At 42.1% G+C, this 25,555-nt stretch overlaps 1 protein-coding gene across 4 annotated transcripts in view; it reads right to left on the bottom strand.

The window, feature by feature from the left end:
- The window catches only part of trak2 (trafficking protein, kinesin binding 2), a 71,286-nt gene extending 56,052 nt beyond the window's left edge, over nucleotides 1–15,234 (bottom strand). Inside the window, exons 1-2 of one of the 4 annotated variants that reach the window (XM_080198613.1) lie at nucleotides 11,307–11,461; nucleotides 8,504–8,657 (exon numbers count right to left, since the gene is read on the bottom strand). The gene's annotated coding sequence lies outside the window, so the exon portion shown is untranslated. Of the gene's footprint in view, nucleotides 1–8,020; nucleotides 8,119–8,503; nucleotides 8,658–11,306; nucleotides 11,462–15,127 lie in introns of those variants that run through there. The other 3 variants (XM_080198612.1, XM_080198615.1, XM_080198614.1) reach the window with 3 other exon arrangements.
- Nucleotides 15,235–25,555: the final 10,321 nt, after the last annotated feature.

Below are 25,555 nucleotides of genomic sequence, written 5' to 3' on the forward strand. Positions count from 1 at the left end.
GTTCAGTCAGCTCCTCTCTGACGGAGAATAACGTGTGAGGCTTATGGTGAAGTTCCCTTGAGGATTCTGGTGAACTGCTCATGATGTTGTGCAGTTGCCTGCAAGTGAATTAATTTAGTTGCAAGTAGCAGAATCAGTAGCCACAGATAAGGGAGCACTTCAGGTCATCCAACCTATAGCACCAGCCCCCTTGCAAGGCCTTCTCGAGTTCCCAAAGTCAACGAGAGGACTGCACATCTATTGCCACAATATCTATGTCATCCTCATAATCGACCTGATCTGGAGAGGGTATTAGCCATGCACAGCTCTTGCCAAGCTTGTAGATAACCTGGACATAGTACAATTGCAACATTAGCATCACGAGTTGCAGCCGTGCAGACACAATGTGATGAGGCTTCTTTAAGATAGATAAATTCCTTTTTGATCTACACATTGAGTCACCGTGTCAGTGGGGGTCCAGGAATCAAAGGCTTTTGGTCTGCCATTCTGGATGCTTACTGCACCAAGTCAGTGCTGGATATGAGTACAGTCCTCGAATGTCGAAGTATTTCCATACCAGTGGAGCTGCAAGCGTTGCTTGAGTCAGTTGAAGGCTGCTGTGTGACGTACTTGCCAGCACCATTCAATGCCTTGGTGGAGAAGCTGACAATGAGGCTCAGTGACCTCACTATAACATGGGATAAACCGAGAAAAGAATTTGCCATACCAAGGAAGCGCTGTAAGGCATGCTAGTCCATGGGAGTGGCTATCTGATGTGTTCCCATTGTCCTGTGTGGATTGAACTTTACACCATTGGCTGTGAATAAATGGCCCACTAGACAATGTGCATTTTGCAGCGTTGACTTTTAATTGGAAGGTCCTGATTCTGTCAAGAACAAGACAAAGATGTGTATTATATTCTTCCGTAGTACAACTCCAAACAAGTGACATCATCAACAATGATCTCACAAAATTGGCCTGCATGAGTTGGTCCATATACCGCTAGAAAACCTCACTGCCCATGGACATGCCATAGGAAGTACGAAGAAAACGATGTCTGCTGGCTGAAGACATGAACGTGCTTAGCTTTAAAGATTCCTCATCTAATGAAATTGAGAATGCTGAACAATTTGGCATTCGGCATGTCTGCTATCACCTGTTTCACTGGCTCTCTAGGGTGATGTGGTCTAAGCGGCACTTTGTTCAAGTGCACCGGGTCAATACATATTCTGACTGTGCCATCTTGTTTTACTTCAGCCACCACTGCTGAAATCCATTCCATTATCTATTGGAGTTAGCCATCCGATGCAGCTCATTAACAACTTTCTCCTTCGTGACTACTGCTACTCTTCCCAAGGCACAGACTGTTGGTGGTGCTGAATCATCTAGCCTCACATGGTGTACAACTAGTAGCTTATCAATGATGTCATCAATATGTGGTCATCTCAGAGTTGGATAGCATGCACTCCTGGACTAAGGTGAATCAGCCCCAGTTCAATGCTGTCCCAAGCCCTAGTTCTGGTCAACTATATGGAAATTGAAATTTCCCTGTGTGCAGTGGATTGTCTATCCACCACAAGGCGTATCCAGGTGCTGGGATCTGTTGTTCCCATAGCCTTTGGCTGGATTCTACATTACTCTTTGTTCCAGTGTCAATGTTGGCTTTAAGTCGCACACTTCTACTAATTATGTAGAGGGTGGTGAAGATCTAATCCGTTCCTGGGAAGCTGTCATCACTTTCACAATAATGTTGTAGGAGGCTCTGCCGCTTCACTGCTTTGGTTGCGCTCCAATTCAATCACCTTATTGGTGTCCCTAACAACTTCTACGTTGTTGATGGCAGAAGAGGGTTGCTGTGGTTTGCATTTGCAGGACTTGGCAAAGTGATTCCATTTCCCACATTTTTACTATCTGGTAAAATATGTTCTATTCAGTGGGCAGGCACAGTCTTCTGCAGTTGGAGCCGGTGTTCTCTGCACTGCGAATACTTGGGTTTTCCACTGAAAATCTGTTTCATTTCTCTGACAGTTTGTTTAACATACAAATATTGATGGTTGCTTGTAACATTGTCTTTTTCTCAAAGCAGCTGTTTGCAGATTAAATCACTAGACATTCCACAAACTACTTGACGTCTGGTTGGGTCGCCAGTGAGAGTTCCAAACGCACATTTCCTTGCCAATATATTTAGGGTGGCGTATAATATTGTATTGATTGAAATGCTTTTTAGTTTGTTGAACTGGACACGTGCCTTTCAAGATTATGTTTTTTTACCAGGAGACAGATGTTTTCAAACTATTTCAGGATTATTTTGGGGGCTACTTTTTCCTCTGCTGCCTGGAAAAAGACACAAATTTTTTTTTGGCAGCCTTGGGACCTGCGAGGCTTAGAGCATAAGACTGTACATTTTTTTGACTTGTCAGACAGTGCAGCACCACAGTAAATACGCCACTCTTATTGAAACTTCTGCCACCTACCCACAATATTTTCATTAAAGACAAGTGGGTCAATGCAAAAAAGTCTGTGTGCCACACTGCCATCTTCTGACACCATGTAGAAAGTTGCAAGTTTTCTAAATCACCCACAACAAGGACTTCTAATAAAAGGTAGTTTATTCCCGAGTTCAGTAGATATATATATAACACTTGTGCTTTGCCAATGCTCCTGGGGACAACTGCCATGTTCCCTCTATCAGACCCCTTTTGCAGCTATGTCATCACATTCCCACATGACCATTCGGTCCACACATATCTATACAAAATCTGTTTCCACAGGGATCACAACAGGCTTAATATTTTAAACACATTTAATGCCCAAGCACTGTTTAAAATATGCAATCAGCAATACTCACATACAACTTATACAATGCGTTAATTGAACTACTCACCATTAATGTGATGGATGAAATTTATTTGTTTGAGCATGATGTTTAGAGTTACATGAGTGATTAGAGAGAATCCAAAGATGTGAGAGTTAGGTTGATTAGCCATACTAAATTGATCCTAGTGTCAGGGGCTTACCAGAGTAAATAAATTGGGGTTACGGAAATAAGGCCTGGGTGGGATTATGGTCGGTGCAGACTCGATGGGCCAAAAGGCCTCCTTCTGCATTGTAGGGATTCTATGAAACAATTTTTTTTGCACTGCACATTTGGGTAAACAATAATTGTGTTACCACCACTGCACCTGCTTCTCTCCCACAGCCCCAGATTATCCTTCCTTTTTAAGTTATTTTAGGCGCAGTTTTCAAATATCACCTGTTGTCTAACTAAGGGAATATTCGCTGCCTGCTCTCACTGTATGCATGCTGCAGGGACAGTTAAGGATGAAAAGTGGCAGCCTTAAACGCCATTCCCTTAAAAGCTTACAGCACAGTAGACCATAGCCAAGTCTAATTCACATACATTACATGAAAAAAAGCAATGATCCCAAGACAGAGCCATGGGCGAGTCCCCTGGCATCCTTCTCCAAGAGAACAGTCTAATCCCTTTCCCAAAAACTCACTCAGACAAAGAAGCAGCACAAATTCTTGGCATTCTCTTTAATACTGAACTGAGTTTTAAACCATGCCCCATCATCAACACCACATATGTCCAAATCTACAACATTACTGTCCCGCTGCCACTGAAAATTTACACACGCTTTGCCATATCAAGACCTGATTATTCGCTTTCTATCCAAACGTAGCAACTAGCATCCAGTACACTAAGTCCTATTCTTCCACTGACTGATACCCTCCTGTAGTTTCCCACAAATTACTGCTGATACTGGAATCTGAATCAAAAACAGAAAATGCTGGAAAACCTCAGCAGGTCTGACAGCATCTGTGGAGAGGGAAACAGAGTCAACATTTCAAGTCTGAATGACTCTTCATCAGAAGTATTCATTTTTAGCAAATTTCTTCATGACCTTGCTGCAACCCATCATACAAGTCTTTTATCACCTTCCCAAATGCAATCCTTCACCCGAGTCTTTTTCCAAATACAACTCCCTCTCTAACTCACCATTGGTAGATCTGTTGGTGATACTAGCTTCACACTCTCCCTCACCACCTCCACATTTTTTGGCCACCAGTCCCCATTCTCTTCAAGCCTTCTTAAAAAAAAAACAATTTTTGTTTATTCCCTATTAATCTCTCCCTTTATGGCTTACATTCTTTTCCCTATCAATTTCCATTTGCGAAGTGTGAAATGATTCAAATTAGGAGGAGGAAGGTGGAAAGACAGTGTTAAATGAAGGGCATAATCCTAATTCTAAAGGGGGTTCAGGAGCAGAAGAATCTAGGATATATAGGGAAAAATCTTTGAAGGTGGCAGAATAGATTGAGAAAGCAGCTAATAAAGCAGACAGGATCCTGGGCTTTATAGATAGGAGCATAAAATACAAAAGCAAGGAGGTTAAGATAAATCTGTACAAAACACTAGTTCGCTCTCAACTGGAGTACTATGCCAGGTTCACGGCCCCACCTTTTAGGGAGCCATTAGAGAGAAAGCAGAAAAGATTCATCAGAATGGTCCCAGGGGCTTCAGTGACATGGACAGATTAGAGAAGCTGGAACTGTTCTCTTTGGAATAGAGAGAACTAAGAGAAGAATTGATAGAGGCAGCCAGACTCCTGTAGGGTATGGACAGAGCAGACAGGGAGAAACTATTCCCATTGGTGGAAGGGTGGAGGTTTGGTGGATATCAATTTAAGGTGATTGTCAAAAGCAAAACAAGGAAAAAAACTTTTCCTCTTAACACAGCGAATAGTTAGAATCTTGAATGCACTGTCGGAGAGTACGCTGAGGACCGATTTAATTGAAGTGGGTCAATGTAAACTATGCAGCAACAGGGGGGCAGCAATGTTGTATAGTTGGTACTAGATGGTGTTAGAGATGAGATTGGGGTTTAAAACTCAAAATCAAAGAAAACACCAAGGATTCACAGTTTGTTGTGGTCTGAGTCGCTGGGAAGGGGGTTAGATGGTACTTTGAGAAGGATGCTGAGAGCCTCACCTGGGGCTCAGTATTAGGTTATCACTTTTTCACCACAATACTGGATCATTTATAGAACATCTATAGCCAATGACATTAAAAAGATACAAAAGTCTTAGGTCATGTGCCAATCAACTCAAGAACAGCTTCTTCCCTGCTGTCATCATTTGACTGGATTTACCTCGTATTAAGTTGATCTTTTTCTACACCCTAGCTTTTGAGGCAGCATGGTTGCAGTGGTTAGCACTGTTGCCTCCCGGCGCCAGAGTCCCAGGTTCAATCCTGGCCTCAGGTCATTGTGCAAACTCCCCACACATTCTCCCTGTGTCTGCGTGGGTTTCCACCGGGTGCTTCGGTTTCCTTCCACAGTCCAGAGGTTGATTGGCAATGCTAAATTGACCCCAGTGTCAGGGGGATTAGTTGGGTAAATGTGCGCAATTGTGGGAATAGGGCCTGGGTGGGATTGTTGTTGGTGTAGATTTGATGGACCGAATGGCCTTCTTCTGTACTGGAGGGATTCTATGACTGTAACATTACATTCTGCACTCTCTAATTTTCTTCTCTATGAACAGCATGCTTTGCCTGTATAGCGTGCAAGAAACAATACAAGTGATGGTAGTAAATCAAACTCACTGTTAGTCTGGGCCAATGTGTTTTGGCTCTGGTTGCACTGAAAAGTTTGCTTGCCTGTACAGCATAGCATTGGGATAACTGCTTGGCTTATTTTTTCATGGGATGTGAATGGTTTACACTATTCCTTTAGTCTCATGAAAGGAGCAACATAGGTGCAACCTCCCAGGGAATTTTGAGGAATTGATGCATTAACTTGTCAATTAAACTTTTAACAGTGGTACTGAGTGTAAGTATATATTGCAAAGAGATGATTTATTTTCTTATGTCACCAGAAAGCTGTTGATTCTCATTTCTACAGGCTTTTTTTTCTAATGATTACTGTGATTATTTATTGCAACTTTACCTTTGTTTTTTTCCCCTTTCTCAAGAGAATCTTTCTTTCCATCTCTCTGGCTGATGACTCTAATCCACCCTGCTTTCTCTCTGTTGCTCCTGTTTCTCTCTCAATTTTTAAATCTCATTGATTAGAATATATTGTTGCTCCTGTCATTCACCAAGATCCTAGATGCCCCGTCGCGCATTGGGGGTAGGAATGCAATAAATATTGAACTGAAGGGTGACGGAAAAATTCTAAATAACGGAGCATGTTTCAGCAAATTCTGGGCCATTAGCTGCCCACAGGGTTCAGCAGCAGCACTGGCTGCCTGTGCCTGCTATTAGCAATGCTTTGAATCTAGCAGCACAGAGAAAGGAGACAGCGCGAGACTAGTTTCCACACTGCCCAAGGCACCACTGACACTTCACTACTGCCAGCGATCAGGCTTCACGTGGCTGCATTACTACAATGGTGCAGCATCACTGCCTGGATGACAGTTCACGCAGCAGCTAATGAGTGCCGGCTTCAAACAAAAAAAAAGTGGAAACATCTTTCAACCACTCCAGAAAATGCCCAGTTACCAAAGTGGAACTTCTACAAATTGGTGCGCAGGGTTGAAATATCAGAGGGAGTTCATTTTAACTGATGATCAGTGGTGGGAATAAGTGCTTTAACAACAAAGTCCACCAAACAAAAGGTGTTCTCTGGTGATTTTAATATGTCACTGTTCAGCAGTCCCATCACTCCTATGTGCACAAGCAAGTGTCTTGCTGCACTGTTCCTCCGGACAGAGACACAACGAATTGCCAGTGGGTTAACAAGCTGCCCAGTTCAATTAAAGAAGCTAAACAGTCAACCGTTTCCTGTTGAAAGGCCTCAAGCAAAATATCCAACTAGTCCGTACTATGGCTCCAGCTCATCAGTGCAGGAAGAATCTAATCATCAGAATGGAAAGGGGTGTGCACTAAACTAACCAATTCCATTTCACTGCTTCATACAGAATCCTTGTGCTTCAAAACCCAGGATATTTCGATTTGAAAGTAAACCGCTGCTGGCTTCACACAATGGAAGTGTTAATTTTCTAAACATTTAATGTTCTGCATACTTCAAATGCCAGCTTTTAAAGACCATTGTACTGGCTTACTGTTTGATGATGCATTGCAATTGGCTTTATTACACAGTAACATGACCAGAGTGAAGGCTCAATATTTTAGCAGCAACTCAAGTATATTAACAAAAGATTCATATGTACCACATTCCACATTTGTCAGCAACATTCGTTAGCAACCAAAATCATTGGAAACGTTCCTAATTTTTCACAGAATCGTAGAATTCCTCCAGTGAAGAAAGAGGCCATTCAGCCCATTAAGCCTGAACCATTAATAATCCCACCCAGGCCCTATCCCCTAAAACTTACCTTGCTAATCTCCCTGACACTAAGGGGCAATTTAGTATGGCCAATCAACCCATCTCCCACATCTTTGGAGTGCGGGAGGAAATTGGAGCATCCAGAACAAACAGACAAGTTTTTGTTGGAAGCCGTTTTTTAAAATATGCACAAAAAAAAAATCACATTTCCGTTAACTGTAAGATGTTAATTACGAGCCTAAACACAAGACCCGTTATTGGAATGTGAGTACTTGGATTTACAGAAGCTCCTTGACCTGGAGATGAACACATGGGTATATACTTGTTAAGTGCTCGCCTGACCTTAATGATACAGCCATTGTGAGGAGCCACGTGGAATCCCAGGAACAAAGTGGGGGAAAAAATACCTTCAAAAAAAATTGAGGCTTACGGTTGTGTTGAACACTTGCTGCCGATGACATGTTCTTGGCGTCTGCCAAGTAAGGATTCAAACCTAAACTTTCAAATGTCCAGTGACAACTGCTGATGGTCCTTTTATTCCTGGGAGGAATGGTCAATGAAGTGGCAATCTGTGTCCTGGATGTTGTGCCTGGTACCGATGGGTTGGATCTAGCTTGTTACAAACACAGCAATCCTAGCTTTTCGTCCTGCCAGCTCATGCTCAAATTCTGTGGGCTTAGAAATCAGGCATGGCTCTGTCCTTAAATCAATCAAAATAAACTCCTCTGGTGTTGAATTGCACCCCCAACTCACCAAGAAAAAGACAAAGCAGCTACTCTTCTGACAAGCAAACTCCTGCTCCCTACAGAATTGGATACAACCTTCCCAAGCAGCATGATAGTTTCAGGACCGACTAGCGCTCTTCTGACTGAGTGTTTCACATCGGTCTCTTTTCAGTTTGGCTATCTGACCTTACAACACGCAGGCAAGGACGTGAACAGTAGACATATAGGATTACCACAATAAAAGGGACGCACACGACTAGCGTTCCTTTCAAAGTTATTCAGCAAGGTCAAAACCAAGTCGAGGGATTAACAGCAACAATCCTGTGGCTTTGCTGGCATCCAGCTTGTAATGAAGGTACACGCCAACTGAACTCTGTAGCAACTCCATGCACATAAACAATCGCAACAGTACTGGAAATATTAATTGCATCTGGTACATGGAAATTAATTTTTTCCGATTAGAAACAACTTCAGTCAAGTATCACTCTGTATAAATATTCAAAACGACTACCTGTTTAGGTGGAATTAGCACGGAAGGGAGCTGGCGAGATGCTAATACAAAACAGATTTTGCAGTAACTGATCCACATGAGCCTCTGTTCCAGCATCACTTGTGTAGAACACACTGCATTCCGCAGAATCACATGGCAAAAATCAGAGTGTAGGCTGAAAATGATTAAGATAAAAATAGACAGGAAGAAATGACTCATGGGTATGATGATGAACTGTGCACATTATAACGGATTGCTGGAAACGTGTTTGAAACACTTCTCAGAGCTCCTCAAATAATGAAGCAAATAATCAATTACGATGCTCAGTTGCAATAAGAACTAGACAACTTTCAGGCTTGGGATAATAAAATTCATGCAACACAAGTGCCAGGCAACAAAGAATCTCGACATCGCCCCTTGACTTCAAATGAAAGTAAAGTTTCTTTATTAGTGTCGTAAGTCGGCTTACATTAACACAGCAATGAAGCTGCTGTGAAAATCCCCTAGTTGCCACACTCCAGCACCTATTCAGGTACACTGAGGGAGAATTTGGCATGCCAATGCACCTAACCAGTTCATCTTTGGAATGCGGGAAGAAACCGGAGCACTTGGAACGTGTGCGAACTCCACAGACAGTGACCTAAGCCAGGAATCAAACCTGGGTTCCTGGCGCTGTGAGGCAGCAATGCTAATCATTGTGCCTCCATAATGACATTATCATTGTCAAATCCCCCATCATTAACATTCTGGCAGCCTTAACTAAAAACTTAACTGCACCCCCGACTCTGCAAAGCTGTTTCACTATCTACAAAGCACAGAGTGTGATGGAGTACTTGCCACTTCACTGAATGAGTGCAGCCCTGACAAAGAACAAAGCTCAAACCTATCATGAGAAAGCAGCCCCTCCCCTCCTCCCCCAATTGGCACCACATCCACCACTTTAAACATTCAAACCCTCCAGAACCGAGAGACATTGGCAGCAGTGTGCACCATCTGCAAGGTGGGCTGCAGCAAGTCACCAAGGCTCCTTCAATAGCACCTTCCAAACTCACAACCTCTACCACTTAGAAGAACAAGGCATAGGTGCATGGGAACACTACCACCTGAAAATTCCCCAAGTCACAGGCTATCCTGACTTGGAAATATAATTGCTGTTCATTGCTGTTATTACTGCTGAAGAGAATTTGCAAGGACAAATTGATTGTTGCCGAGGAAAATAAAATTGACAACACTGCTTGGAACTTTGACTGGAAGGTGCACCCCTGCTGGAACAAAATCCTGGAACGTCCTCCCTAACAGCATAGTGGGTGCATCTACGCCACATGGACTGCAAGGTTCGTGGAGGCAGCTCACCACCACCTTAAGGGTGGGCAATAAATACTGACTTAGCCAGCAATGCCCATAGCCCATGAATAAATAAAGAAACTTTACAGACCACAACTACAAGCTGAATCCATAGAATCCCTACAACCCAGGAAGCCATTCAGCCCATTGAGCTTGACCTGACAATAATCTCATCCAGGCCTTACCCGGTTGTAGTACCAGGCTGCAAACCTCCCTGGCACTAAGGGGCAACTGGGCTGGCCAATCTACTTAACCTGCTCATCTCTGGAGTGTTCTTTATTCTCTATTTAATACAAAACCATCTCAAGTCCTGAAGAGAAAACATTAACAATGTTACTGAATAGAGGCATGACAAACAAGGCGTTGAGTTTGAACAGAAGAATGCCATGCTAAAATAGTCAAGATTTTCCTTAAATAGCACACTGTGACAAGGACATTGGTCTGGTCTGTGTCCAGTTACCCACCCTCAATGGCTACAGGGGTCCCAACTTCTGTCGCAGTGATAATACCCACCTGCATTTACATGGTGCTTTTAATGTAGGAAAATTTTATAGGAGTGTACTCAGACCAAATAAATCAACACTGAGTCAAAGGAGGAGATAGTAAAACAAATAACCAAACATTTGTTCAAAGGGCAGGCTTTAAAAGTGCATCTTGACGGGTGGAGGGAACTACAAACAGAATTGAGTTCACAGCCTGGGCAGCTGAAGATATCACTGCAATGGACAGGCAAATGAAATTGGGATGTATACAGGGTTCCAGTTTGTACTTGGAGGGTTATACGAGGTCGCAGATGTTTGGGGTAGGGTAGGGGAGCGCGGTTTTGGAGGACTTTGTAGAAAAGATGAGAATTTTTAATTTGTGATGTTAAGTTGCTGGGAGCCGACATAGATTGATAAGCATTTGGGTGATGGATGAACAGGACTTGAACAAGCTGAGCTCATTCAAAACTCCAAAGTCCAAGCCCAAGTTTGTAGGAGGATGCAGTAGAGATAAACAAGAGAGAAAAACAGTTTGTGGTTATTATGGAATTAGCATTCAAGGATAGAATCAAGTTAAGCTGCAAAATTCAAATGCTAACATTGCAAACGGAAGGGCAGTAGTACCCTCACTGTTCTGAACTCAGCAATGTAAAATGCTTCAATACAACATTGCATGGATTGAATTGCATATTCCAGCCAGCACCAAAGTGAACGCGGCTTAATTATGCTTCAAGTGTTTGCTGTTATTAGTACAGTTCTTCACCAGAAGTGTCAGAACCAGACACCAAAAAAATGACACAGTCACAAACTATGAAATAACATAGGTACTTTCAATACTAAAGCACACCACAAAGCAGAGGGTACTGCTGAATGGGCAGGCAATAACCAGACAAGCTTTACTTTCACATTCCAACAGCATTGCCCAATAACAAACAACTAACTAGCTTGCAACATGCACATGATCCAGAATACATAAACGTGAAAATGTTTTCACTTACCTGATATTAAGATCAGAAAAAACATGGAATACATTGGAGTTTTGCAGTCCTCTTTCACCATGATGTTGTGTGTACGTTTTGCATCATTTAAGAGCTACTCCCAAGATAGCAAACATTGAGCATTGGGAATCTGTTCTGTGCAACACTTCACACGATGGGAACGTGAACATGACTCATCTGTTACTCATCAAACAGGAGCAGGAAGTTACCAACACGCTAAGCAAAACATCGTCGCCAATAGGCAAATCCTGGCTAGATACATTCCTGGAGGTTTCATCATCTTCCAATGCCCCTCTTCTATACTACAATCTACATAGTGCACTGTCTTCCCTTGCCTCTCTTGCATCAGAAACAATATTTTTCACTGTGTATTAATACGTGCGACAATAAATCAAATCAAAAAATGAAAAGCAATAGCCCATTTCTGACTCAACTGGATGATTCTCGATTGTCAAACTGCCGTTTATCTTGCAACTCTCACAGCTAATAATCAAAAGTCCTATATGCCTGGATTGCATACAGCGGCATCATGGAGATTAATTTTCAGCTGCTGTGGAATGACAGTCATGAAGGGTTGACAACCTGAATAACCCAAGAGGTTAAAACCAGAGGTCACTTGCAAATTTGCAAACAGCATTTATGGTTGCTTCAACAGGACTGTGTAGTAACTGATTAAAATAAGATTGATGTATTTGAAATTTCAATGGCAGGAGGAAGGGGAGCAGAGTGTCACAACCACACTGCAAATTCACCTTCTCATTTTACTTTCTTTATAACAAGCCCCCAACTCCCACTCCCCCACCCCCATGGTGAAAACTACAGACTAATATTTTTGACTTTGATGTGTGATTTGCAAGCAAATGCAAATACTTCAGTGAATCTCGAAGACTGGATATCCCTCATTGTAAAAAATACACAAACTTGTGCATCAAATGGCTGTGCTGAACAGTCACAAACATCTCAGCGACGTGGATCAGTTGACGAATCCAGTGGAGCACAAAGTTCATGTCCTTTCTCTTCTAAAAGTAGATTTTAAAACACTCCTGAACATCAAGAAACAACCTTGACTGGATTATTCAAGAAGCACATAGCATAAGATTGGAATGGACATTAAGGTCCATCTACTCAGTCACTAAGCATTTCCATCACATGCACAAAATATTAACTGTCAGAAAGAAAAAGTCCAATTCCTTCTTGGAATTGGCAAAACTGTTAATTTTAAGTCATAGAATCATAGATTTCCTACCGTCAGGAGGCGGCCATTTGGGCCATCCGAACCTGCACTGATAACAATCCCACCTAAGTCCTATCCCCTTACAATAATCTCTCCCTCAATAATCAACAAAATGAAGGAGATTCTCATTGACTTCAGGAAGTGTAGAAACTATGCCCCTGTCTACACCAATGGAAATGAAGTAGAAAGGGTTGAGAGCTTCCAAGTTTTTAGGTGTCCAGATCACCAACAACCTGTCCTGGTCTCCCCATGCCAACATTATAGTTAAGAAAGCCTCTACTTTCTCAAAAGACTAAAGAAATTTGGCATGTCAGCTATGACTCTCACCAACTTTTACAGATATACCATTCTTCCTGGTTGTATCACAGCTTGGTATCGCTCCTGCTCTGCTCAAGACTGCAAGAAATTACAAAAGGTCGTAAATGTAACCCAATCTCCCCGTCATTGATTCTGTCTACGCTTCCCGCTGCCTTGGCAAAGCGGCCAACATAATTAAGAACCTCACGCACCCCAGACATTCTCTTTTCCACATTCTTCTGTCAGGAAAAAGATACAAAATTCTGAGCTCACGTGCTAACCGACTCAAAAACAGCTTCTTTCCTGCTGTCATCAGACTTTGAATGGACCTACCTTGCATTAAGTTGATCTTTCTCTACACCCTAGCTATGACTGTAACATTATATTCTGCACTCTCATTTCTTTCTCTACAGGCTTTGTCTGCTTTGTTTGTATATCGTGCAAGAAACAATACTTTTCAATATAATACATGTGACAATAATAAATCAAATCAAAATTAATCCCAAAAGTTTACCCTCCTAATACCCCTTACACAACAGGCAATGGCCAATAAACCTAACGCACACATCTTTGGACTGTGGGAGGAAGAGCACATATAACACAGCACCTGGAGGAAACCCATGCAGACAAAGGGAGAACGTGCAATCCCCACGCAGACTGTAAGCAGAGGCTGGAATTCAACCCGGATCTCTGGTGCTGAGACAGCAGTGCTAACCACAGTGCCACTATGTCGCCCTTGAAATTCTCTTAAAACTGTAGCAACAACTAGCAGTTTTAGAACAAGTCAAATATTCATGATAAAACATCAAGGTTGCAGAAATACTTATATCTACACTGCATCTTTCAACATAAGAACTTTTACATAAGTGTCCCAAAGCACTTCAACAGGCGATTATAAAATGAGGTATTACAAGTCAAACATGTAAATATTAGGTTAGATAGCCAAGGGCTTTATTAAAGCAGTTGGTCTTAAAGAATACATGAAAACAAGAATGCAAGAAAGGCAGAGATGTGTTGAGAGAATACCAGAGGTTAGGGTCAGACAACAAAAAAGTATGACCAACAGTGCAGCTACTAAAATTGAGATGTCTAAGGAGCCAGAATTAGAGGATCATAAATTTTGGGGAGGATTGTGGGGCTGGAGGAGATTAAAAATACAGAAGGGCAAGGCCACAGAGGGGTTAACACATTTGAGATGGTGAGCAAGGTCTTCTACACGTTTAACCCAAGATGTGGTGCAATGTCTTATCTTGTCATCTTGGACCATGAATGGGGTTCAATTTCAATTTGGTTTTTGAAGCAAGGAGATGGATTTGGGTCTGGTCAGTCCAATCTGAGCAATGGCTTTGTAACTTTACGAACAGAGTAAAAATAAAGTTTTCATTGATGTGTCCTGTAGTCATTATTAAACTCCGGCTGTAAACTAGGGCCCATTTAAAATTCCCCTCATTGCCCGTGCCCTGGAACCACATAAGGTTTCAAATACAAGAGTGAGGGTATTCAAAAATCAAGACTTTGCTTGACCTGGAACCTGGGAGGATGTAGGGAAATAGATGTTGGTTTGAGTTGGGACATGGACAGCAGAGTTTAGCACGAGCCCAAGTTAATAGAGGAAGGAATGTGAGACAGCAGCCAGGACCTAATAAAAGACTAAGAGCATAATAGTGAAAATATTTAATTTGGTTTATTATTGTTGCATATATTGAGATACAGTGAGAAGTCTCATTTCTTGCATACTTTACAGGCAAAGCATACCACTCACACACAGGGGAGAAGGAAAGAGATTGTGCAGAATGTGGTGTTACAGTCATAACTGGGGTGTGGAGAAATCAATGTAATATAAGGTAGGTCAATTCAAAAGTCTGTTGGCAGTGGGGAAGACGCTCTCCTTGAGTCTCCTGTACATGATCTCAGACTTCTGTGTCCCTTTCCTGACCGAAGGTGGAGGAGAGAATGTCTGGGGTGCAAGGGGTCCTTGATTATGCTGGCTGCTTTTCCGAGGCTGGGGGAAGTGTAGAGAGAGTCAATGGATGGGAGGCTGGTTTGAGCGATGGACTGGGCTACATTCACGACCAAAAAAAACTAGGGCGCAGAGAAAGATCAGCTTAATATATAAGGTCAGGTACACACAACAATTGTGTCCCAACTGTCTGAAAGATGAGAAATAGTGATCATAAATTTAACGTGAAACAAGATGGAGCGGGGGTAGTGGAGGAGAGGTCCATCACTGAAGGTTAACGTGGGGAGAACAATAAACGATTAAGACAGAAGAAGGAAACACCGAACTTACCGATCGGCAAAGCCTGAAGATACTCATCACTCCACCGTTACCTCCGCTTCTGCCCAGCCACCGGAAAGACCTTAACTACCAGCCACCATCCCCACCCTTTACACAACGTCATCAACTACGGCCCGCACGCCTCGCCCGCTCTTACTCAAAGCCTGAACGTCATAATTTTGCGACGGGACAAAACTATCACCAGCGGGTGGTGGCGCGCTCCCTGGTGGCCGCAGATTTGCAGTAACGGGAGGGACTCTGTCTTTTATCGTCGGTGTTTGTTGCTCAGCCTCGGTGTCCTTTCAACAATTGGCTGTTTCTGTGGATGTAGTTTCAGTCAGAATGCTGTTGAGTTTAAGTATTTTTATTACTGTGGAAGTGCTGTTCAGTAGGGCATTTCAGGGTTTTGATTTGGCACGGCCAATTTATACATTTAGTCAGGATGTAGTGTTAGAGAGGAGAACGAGCAAGACATGTTGTTCCCATGCCACCTTTCTTAACCTTATTTATTTAGTGTCACAAGTAGTCTTACATTAACACTGCAATGAAGTTACTGTGAAAATCCCCTAGTCACCATGCTCTGTTGCCTGTTCAGGTAGACTGAGGGACAATTTAGCATAGCCAGTGCACCTAACCGGCATGCCTTACAGACTATGGGAGGAAACTGGACCACCTGTAGGAAACCCACACAGCCATGGGGAGAACGTGCAGACCACACACAGACAGTGATGCAAGCTGGGAATTGAACCCGGGTCCCTGGCACTGTGAGGCAGCAATGCTAACCACTATGCCACCGTTTCTAGGGAGTAGGTGTTTCATCTGGAATTAGCTGAGAAGAAGCCTTGGGAGAGTTGTCACATGTTATGGGGAAATAGTTGGTGGGCTTTCTTAATTATAGTACCATCATGGAAGGATCTTGGCTTTGTCCCCATTGATGTAGACAGGATAATGCCCTCTGCTATGCTTTGTGAAATCACTGACAGTCTCCTTCATTTTGTTGACATTGAAGAAGAGATATTATCGAACCAGTTCACCAGATTCTCTCTTTCCTCTACTCTAAATCAACATTGTTTGATATCTGATCCAATAAGATGGTGTCATCAGGAAACTTGAAAATTGAGTTGGAGGGTCATGATGGCACAATGCTTAGCACTGCTGCCTCACGGCATCACGAACCAGGGTTCGAGTCTGGCCTTAGGTAACTGTGTAGAACAAAGAAAATTACAGCACAGGAACAGGCCCTTCAGCCCTCCAAGCTTGCACCAACCATGTTGTCCGATTGAACTAAAGCCCCCTACCCTTCCAGGGACCTTATCCCTCTATTCCCATCCTATTCATGTATTTGCGAAAAAGCCCCTTAAAAGTCACCATCGAATCTGCTTCCACAACATCCCCCGGCAACGAGTTCCAGTCGCCAACTACCCTCTGTGTAAAAAACTTGCCTATTCCATCTCCTTTAAACCTTGCCCCTCGCACCTTAAATCTATGCCCCCTACTAATTGACTCTTCCACCCTGGGAAAAAGCTTCTGATTATCCACTTTGTCCATGCCCCTCATAATCTTGTAGACTTATATCAGCTCATCCCTTAACCTCTGTCGTTCCAGTGAGAACAAACCAAGTTTCTCCAATCTCTCCTCATTGCTAATGCCCTCCATGCCAGGCAACATCCTGTTAAATCTTTTCTGTACCCTCTCCAAAGCCTGTTTGCATGTACTCTCAAAGTCTGCATGGGTTTCCTTCAGTTGTTGTGGTTTTCTCAAGGTGTGCAGGTTAGGCAGGTTATGCTTAATTGACCCTATATGTCCCAAAGTCTGTAAGTTAGGGAAATTAGTGGGGTAAATACGTCGAGTTAAGGGGATTGGGCCTATGTAAGATGCTCTGTCAAAGAGTCGGTGCAGACCTGATGGACCGAATGGCCTCCTTCTGCACTGTAGGGATTCTATGATTCTCTCGATGATCATTGCCTACCTCTCACCATGTGGTGTGAAAGTCAGTTGTCACTGATGAGCATAAAGTTGAATGTTTCCCAGGTTCTGCTACATATGGATATTCACTGCTTCATTTGCTGAGAACTGGCAAACTAAATTAAACCTTGTAATTAGTCAGTGAAAATACTACAATCCTTCAGATGTAGGACAAATCTGTTCCTGAACTTTTTTTTTGTGCCCTTCTCTACAAGAACTTTGATGTGTAGACAAGGCTATGCACTGAGTTCGGAACTCACTGATTATTTTAATGAACCAGAATAGTTTCTTAATGCATGTTTTGTTAAAGTTAAATTGCTGTGATCAGGTAATTTTCTTTCTTTTACTGTTGTTATTCATTTGGATGTACACAGTAAGAAGTCTCACAACACCAGCTTAAAGTCCAACAGGTTTGTTTGGAATCACGAGCTTTCGGAACATTGCTCCTTCATCAGATGAGCGGAGAGGTAGGTTTCACAAACATGGCATATATAGACTGTGTCATGCTTGTGAAACCTTCCTCTCCACTCATCTGATGAAGGAGCAGTGCTCCAAAAGCTTGTCATTCCCAATAAACCTGTTGGACTTTAACCTGTTGTTGTGAGACTTCTTACTGTGCCTACCCCAGTCCAGTGCTGGCATCTCCACATTTGGATGTAAGTGGCTTATGTCTCATTGACTTTGTTGAATGAATTAGCTGCGTTTTTAGCAGCTGAATAACATTCAGATCTTAGTTTCATTGTATTTACCAGTGTATTTATCTCCCGTTGTTCATGAAGGGTCTTCCATAGAGGATGCCCTGTCTGAGTCCAGGATAGAATCCATAGGGGTTCACATTGCTAAAGAGATGATAACTTCCAAGGGTGAATGTCAACTGGCATCCATACTTCAGTCCTAGCTGAAAATCTTCTTCCCTCCTGAGCTGGAGGGTCAGCACAGAAGGTGCAGCAGAGTCTTAAGCACTGATGAAGCTGCAGAATCCTATACGACAAACTTGTCCCTGAGTTGATAGTCTATAGGAAATTTGTCTCATTACAGAATATGAAACTGTTTTGTCTCCATATTCTCAGCAATTCTTCCCATTGCCCTGAGTGGAGCAATTTTTTTTTATTCATTTGTGGGACATGGACATCACTGGCTGGCAAGCATTTATTGCCCATCCCTTGTAGGGCAGCATGGTGGCACAGTGGTTTGCACCATTGCCTCACAGCACCAGGGACTCGGGTTTGACTACACTGTCCATGTGGAGTCTGCACGTTCTTCTTGTATCTGCATGGGATTCTTCCAGATGCTTTAATTTCCTCCCACAATCCCAAGACATGCTGGTTAGGTTCATTGGTCATGCTAAATTCTCCCTCAGTGTACTCGAACAGGCAACAGAGTGTGGCAAGAAGGGGATTTTCACAGTAACTTCATCGTAATGTTAATGTAAGCCTAATTGTGACACTAATAAATAAGCTTCAAACTTGTTGCCCTTGGAGGGCAGTTAAGAGTCAACCACATTGCTGTGGCTCTGGAGTCAAATGTAGGTCAGACCAGGCAAGGATGGCAAATTATTTTCCCTAAAGGACATTAATGAACCAGATGGATGGGCTTTTTTTTCATGGTCATCAGTATATTTTAAATTCCAGATTTTAAAATTTTTTTTATTGAATTCAACTTCCACCATGGTTGGGATTTGAAGCTGGGTTCCCAGAAGATTAGCTGAGTTTCTGGATTAATTGTCCAGTGATAATACCACTAGGCCATCATCTCTCCCTCACAGAGAGTGAAGTGTGGCTCTGTTGTCACTGCCTACAGAAAGTAGGTGGTCCTCTCAAAATACCAGAGGGAAATCATATCTTCTTCTGACTGTCTTACAGGTAATTGGTTTTATATTCCTTTGTTGTCTAAGTTCAATGGACTTGGACGCCCATCCTCAGGGTGTCCCAATGCACTTGGCAACCAATGAAGTACTTTTATGAATTGTAGTCACTGTTGTATTGTTTGACTATACTGCATAATTTGTACATAATGAGATCCCACAAACAGTAATCTGTTCTTTGGTGTTGGTGGGGAGATAAATATTAACAGGGCAGAACTCTTTGAAATAGTGTCATTAATTTTCTTATAGCACCTAAGTCTAACGTCTCATTTGGTGGCAATGCAGCAATCCCAGATTAATAAATGTAACAACTCTAAACCAGTGAATTAGTCCTTGACCATCAATGTTGCTTTTGTTGTTGTGGGGTAATGTATGCCACTGACTGCAGGGTGGAATAACAGCGCTGCTTATTGTTGGTTGGAAGCAGGCTGCTGGTGACTAGGATGCTGCTGATTCCATTCCTAATCTGATCTGTGTCAGTAAGCAGTACTGGGCAGTGATTGCCACGGCCATCTGAAAGAGAGAGGGAAAACTGGACAGAGAAGCCATTGTTTTTATGTTATCATAGTTTGCTTCCGGCCAGTTAGCCACCAGAACATCAAAATGCTCCCTGACAATGAAGATAAAAAGTGCGAGTGCACATTGTATTCGAAGATAAACACCTTCCCAAAATCTTACCTATTTCATCAAGGTGCAATTTTGCCTGTTCATCGTTGTTGAAAAATATATTTTACACATCATTCTCCCTTTTGCCAATTTGTTGTCTTAACTACATATACACTTGTGCAGCTTTTTACTAATACACAATGGTTAATACAAGAATTATTGTTAGGGCAAAATGGAACAAAACAGGCAAGGATAGTTAGCCTAAGAAAGCAATGTGTTTCTGCCTATAGCCTTTCTGATGCTCAAATTAAAACATCCAAGCACAAATTTCACAGTTCAAATATCAGCCAATCAGGAAGGTATTTTGTGAGGACATATGTAATGAAAGATAGTTTACAATGCTTTAAATGATAAAAAGTTTAGAGAATGGAATGAGATTTGATAAAAAAAACCCAACGAATATGTCCTCCTTCAGATAACATATCCAAAAGAGCAAACCACTGAAATGACTTCAGGATGTCTCATACTATGGAGTGAAGTACTTTTGATGTGTAGTCACTGTTGTAATGCAGGAGGAACAAGGTCAAATTCAGTGATCTAAATGTCACAAATTAAACCTTATTAACTTTAATGATTCGGAAAAGTCACAAACGTGATCATTTACATGATCACTATGATGCAGTCAGCAGCAATTCCGGCCTAGGGTGACTGTGTGGAGTTTGCACGTTCTCCCTGTGCCTGCATGGATTTCTTCCCCACAGTCCAACGATGTGCAGGTTATGTGGATTGGCCATGCTAAATTGGCCCTTTGTATCCAAAGATGTGTAGGTTAAGTGGACTGACCAAGCTAAATTGCCCCTTAATGTTCAAAGATGTGTTAAATGGATTAGCCATGATAAACGAGTGGGGTTACAGGAATAGGGTGGTACGGAGGGCCAGGGTACAATACTCTGTCAGAGAGTCGGTGCAGACTTGATGGGCCAAATGGCCTCTTCTGCACTGTAGGGATTCTATGATTTTATGATTCAATAAAGGGAGAGAACTCTTGCTTTCTGTCACTTGGGGAGAACAGGAGAATAATCTGAATTTAGCCAAGTGTCCCAAGTATAAGTATGCAATCAACTACTTACTTATTGCCCCTATCAGAATAGGTCTGATGGACTTGTTAAACTGTCTACAGTGTTTAATCAAGGTCACATGGATTTCTGATTAATTACATTATGTGTTGAACTGTCTCAGATTAATATCACATCATGCTATTGGCAGCTTTGACAATGCAGTGTTCCTTCACTACAGCACTGAAATGTTATCATAGTTTATGCTGTCAAATCCTTGAGGGGGACTTGAACTCACAAACTTCTGACTCTGATGAAAATGTCACCACTGAGCCAAGCTGACATTGCACAGTAAAGGAAAATGAGAGACAACAGTAATATTGCATCTCAGAGGTGTGGACTTTCCTCTGTCCATTATTCATAAGGGGTGAATGTTTTTGTTAAAATTCCTCAGAAGAAAGCTGTTAGATTATAGTTAGAATCAGAAACATACCAGGACTAAAAGGGTTTAATCATGAGGACACATTGAATGAGTGAGGCTTCAATTCCCCTGAATAAAGAAGATTGAAGGGATAAGCTAATTTTGCTTATTATGATTAAAAAATCTCACTCAGTGTTTAGAAATACAGTAAGATATTTCCTATTGTTGGGGCGTCCATATAACCTTACAATTAGACCTACAGTGTTCAGGAGCTGATGCCAGGAAGAAGCCTCTTCATTCAAAGGGTACAAAATATCTAGAACTTTCTCCAAAAGGCTGTAGACATTGTAGAGGTATTGTCAATTGATCAACTTGATTGTGACATTTTTGTTAGTTAAGAGTATTCAGGGTTACAGAATGAAGGTGTGTGGATGGAATGAAGATACACTACAGCAATGATCTGACTAAATGATGGAACTGTCTCTAGGAGCTGAATGACTGCTTCTTGTCCCATGTTTCTGTTGGACCTTTTAGTTTTGAACCTAACAGCATACTCTAGGTGTCCAGACCATCAACAGCCTGTCCCTCCATGCTGACACTATAGTTAAGAAAGTCCATCAATATCTCTCTCAGGAGGCTAAGGAAATTTGGCATGTCAGTTATGATTCTCACCAACTTTTACAGATGCACCGTTCTGGTTGTACCACAACTTGGTATGGCTCCTGCTCTGCCCAAGACCACAAGAAACTACAAAAGGTCGTGAATGTAGCCCAATCCATCATGCAAACCAGCCTCCTATCCATTGACTCTGTCTACACTACCTGCTGCCTCGGCAAAGCAGCCAGCATAATTAAGGAACCCACGTATCCTGGACATACTATCTTCTACCTTCTTCGTCAAGAAAAATACACAAAAGTCTGAGGTCAACCAACTCAAGAACAGCTTCTTCCCTGCTTTTGAATGGACTTAACCTTGCATTAAGTTGATGTTTCCCTACACACTAGCTATGACTGTAATACTACATTCTGCACCCTCTCCTTTCTTCTCTACGCACGATGTGCTTTATCTGTATAGTATGCAAGAAACAATATTTGGACTATATACTAGTACATGTGACATAATAAATCAAAAAGTGTACATAGGCAAATTTCATTCCAAATGTGAATGTAGGAATTTAAAATGTAAATATGTACAGATAATGTATTACCTGAAGATTAAACTTGACATTCATTCATTGTATGCAATGCTTTGTGGGATCAGCTAATATAAATTAATTCTGTATTTCACTCTTCTCTTTTCTTGTGTATTGAACTTGTTAGGTTACTGATCAGAAACCCCAAGGTATAGTATGAAGCCAGACTAGACCCCAACAGTTTTTCTGTTCTGGCATTAGTAATGACGACAAGATATTTCACTCCAGGTGTGATTCTATTGACAAAGTAGGGAGCTAGTAAAACCAACTTTATTTAATATGGCTTAACTATAACAACTAAATCTGCTTAACATTATCATTTGAACAATACTCAAATATTACAAGAAACAATTCTTAACTGCTATCCTATCTCTATTAGTTCCAGTTCAAGCAATTTTCTTGATCTTTCGAAAATCCCTCTTCAAAATCAGTTAGCAAAAATCACAGGCTTAAGTGCATGTACTTGTTAACGACCCTAGAGCATTTTCAAACCTCTGGAGAGAGCGAGAGAGATCTTTTCATAAAGGGAGAAAAAGCCATCTCTTTTAAATAACAAAACAAAGAACAACCCAGCACGGGAAACAGGCCCTTCGGCCCAACGAGCCCGCGCCGCCGCATCCTCCTACACCTACCCTGCCCTGTGTGTCTGCGAGTGGAACCCCTAACTTAGCCAGATTCAGGGGAGAATAGTGTCAATTTGGTAAACCAATCAGCCTAAGAGCACATCTTTGGGGTGTGGGGGGAAACCAGAGCGCCCGGAGGAAACCCACGCAACCACAGGGAGAATGCACAAACTCCCACAGACACAGGCCCAAATCCATGTATCTGCACAGCTAGCAGTGCTAGTCACTGAGCTGTTGCGGTGCCCGTCTACCGGTCCAGGATCATGCACACACACCGGCACGAAGTACTAGGCCACTCCCAGAACATCCAAGAGCAGCCCACGCACAACCCACCGTGTGCATACCCCTTGTTTGACAACAAGGTGGACCTCCAACTGCAGAATAAAAAGACAAAAACGTTAACATGTAAGTCTGCATTTCCGGTGTCTCCCGAGGCTCTGACCCTATTTAATACCCCCTACTATAACCCTCCATCCTTGTTTCACTCACGCGTCTATCTAAGTAAACCTTAAACAAGTCCAACGTTCCTGCCTCCACCACCCTACTCGGTAGCGCGTTCCATACCCCCACGACCCTCTGCGTGAAGAACCTTCCTCTCACATCCAAATTATACTTCTCCCCCCTCACCCTTAAATCATGACCTCTCGTAATTGTACCCAGTCTAGGGAGCAGCCTCTCACTATTGACTCTATCTATTCCCTTCAGTTTCTTATATGCCTCTGTCATGTCTCCCCTCAATCTCCGTCTTTCCAAGGAGAAAAGTCCCAGTTTCTCCAACCTTTCCTCGTAACTCAGTCCTTCCATGCCAGGCAACATCCTGGTAAACCTCCTCTGCACCCTCTCCAGAGGCTCCACGTCCTTCCGGTAGTAAGGTGACCAAAACTGGACGCAGTACTCCAAATGCGGTCTAACCAACGTTCTGTACAACTGAAGCATTAGACGGCAGCTCCTATACTCTATACCCCTTCCTATCAAGGCTAGCATTCCATAAGCTTTCCTCACAACCTTCTCCACTTGTGTCGCAACCTTCATAGACTTGTGAACCTGCACTCCCAGGTCCCTCTGTATTTCTATACTCATAGGTGCAGTCAGCAACTGCTCTTGATTTTTAAAAATGTAACTAAAACACTCTTTCCTGCAAGCTTAGTTCGTCCAATAAATCATGACTCTCAATCAATCCAATCAAAACCATACTCTGAAACCCAAGGGAAACAAAAATTCATTCATTCTGTATAGTTAAACAAATCTCTAGCTGAAATCTACCATTATCCTGCATTTGAGCTGCCTGCTGCCCAGACAAAATGGCACTGTATAAAACAGAGCTGAATTTCAAACATACCTCCTACATGAAACATGATGAAATTACATTTCTTAAAGGCACAGTATCACCTCAAACTTCAAAAACTATATTCAAATATAAGGAAACAAATGTAGAGAATTGAACAGATGATAGAATGTCCTTTTTGAAAATGGATATTACATTTATTATTCTGAATTATAGAGCCCTATAATCTCTAAGATTTGGCTCTTTCATTTAAAACTTTTAAAATGATCAATGTTGAGTTTCAGTTGTCTATTTTGATGGAAAGCCAATCTAAATCCTTCTTCAGCACTTGTCCTGCTGCCTCTGTATCTAAGGCTACGTGTTTTAGTGTTATCAGGAAATTTAGCAGATTTGCATTTTGCTTTCTATGTCCAAATTTTGACAATGAGAAACCACAAAGGTCAAAGCATTCAGGACTGTCCTCCTGCTCAGAGAATGAGTTCCCAGAAGAAACTGTGGGTATTATGTCAGCACTGGACTCTATACCCACTCAAAATTTTCCATCCATTAAAATAATAATGGCATGGTGGTGGAGGTGGTAGCACTGCTGCCCCATACCTTCAGGGTTCTGGGTTTAATTCCAGTCTTGGGTGACTGACTGTGGAGTTTGCAAATTCTCCCCATATCTCTGTGAGTTCTTTCTGGGTGCTCCAGTTTCCTTCCACATTCCAAAGATGTGTGGGTTAGGTTGATTGCTCATGGTAAATTGCCCTTTAGTGTCAGGCAGATTAGCAGGGTAAATGCATGGGGTTATGGAATAGAGCCTGGGTGGGACTGTGGTCTGTGCAGATTCGATGGGCCAAATGGCCTCCTTCTGCACTGTCAGGATTCTATAAAGCAAGGAAAAATTATGATGAGTTCAGAAGCAGAAAATCCTGTCCAGTCTCCCCTGACTCCCAGAAGCCTTATAGATATAGAGGGAAAAGTGAATGTTTAATTGACTCACAATAGCACAGCAGACATGTCCAAACAGGAAAACTCTGTAGAATCATATGAAATTACAGCACCAAAGAAGACCATTCAGTCAATTGCATTTTTTATTTAGATAGTATCAGTTATGTCATTAGAGGTACTGGCCTATTGGAATTATTTAATCTGCCATTGTGAGGGAGCTATATTAACACACAATTGAGTTTATGATAAAATATTGTGGATTAACGCTAATGTCTACCCATGTTCCAACAACAACCAAGCTTACAACCGTACCTTCAACAAACTCCCTCTGCTGGACACTCATTCACACGCATCAACCCATGCCTGAAATCTAACAAATATCAAACACTATTTAGCTCTCATAAAATGCTTACTTATAAATTAAGTAAATAACTAATTAATGCAGATTGTGTTAAATACCTGTCATTAAGCATCTCACCTTTACATGAAATTCAAC

Source organism: Carcharhinus amblyrhynchos, chromosome 11 (genome assembly GCF_965287045.1).
Source record: "Carcharhinus amblyrhynchos chromosome 11, sCarAmb.v2.hapA, whole genome shotgun sequence".
Classification (NCBI taxonomy): Eukaryota; Metazoa; Chordata; class Chondrichthyes; order Carcharhiniformes; family Carcharhinidae; genus Carcharhinus; species Carcharhinus amblyrhynchos.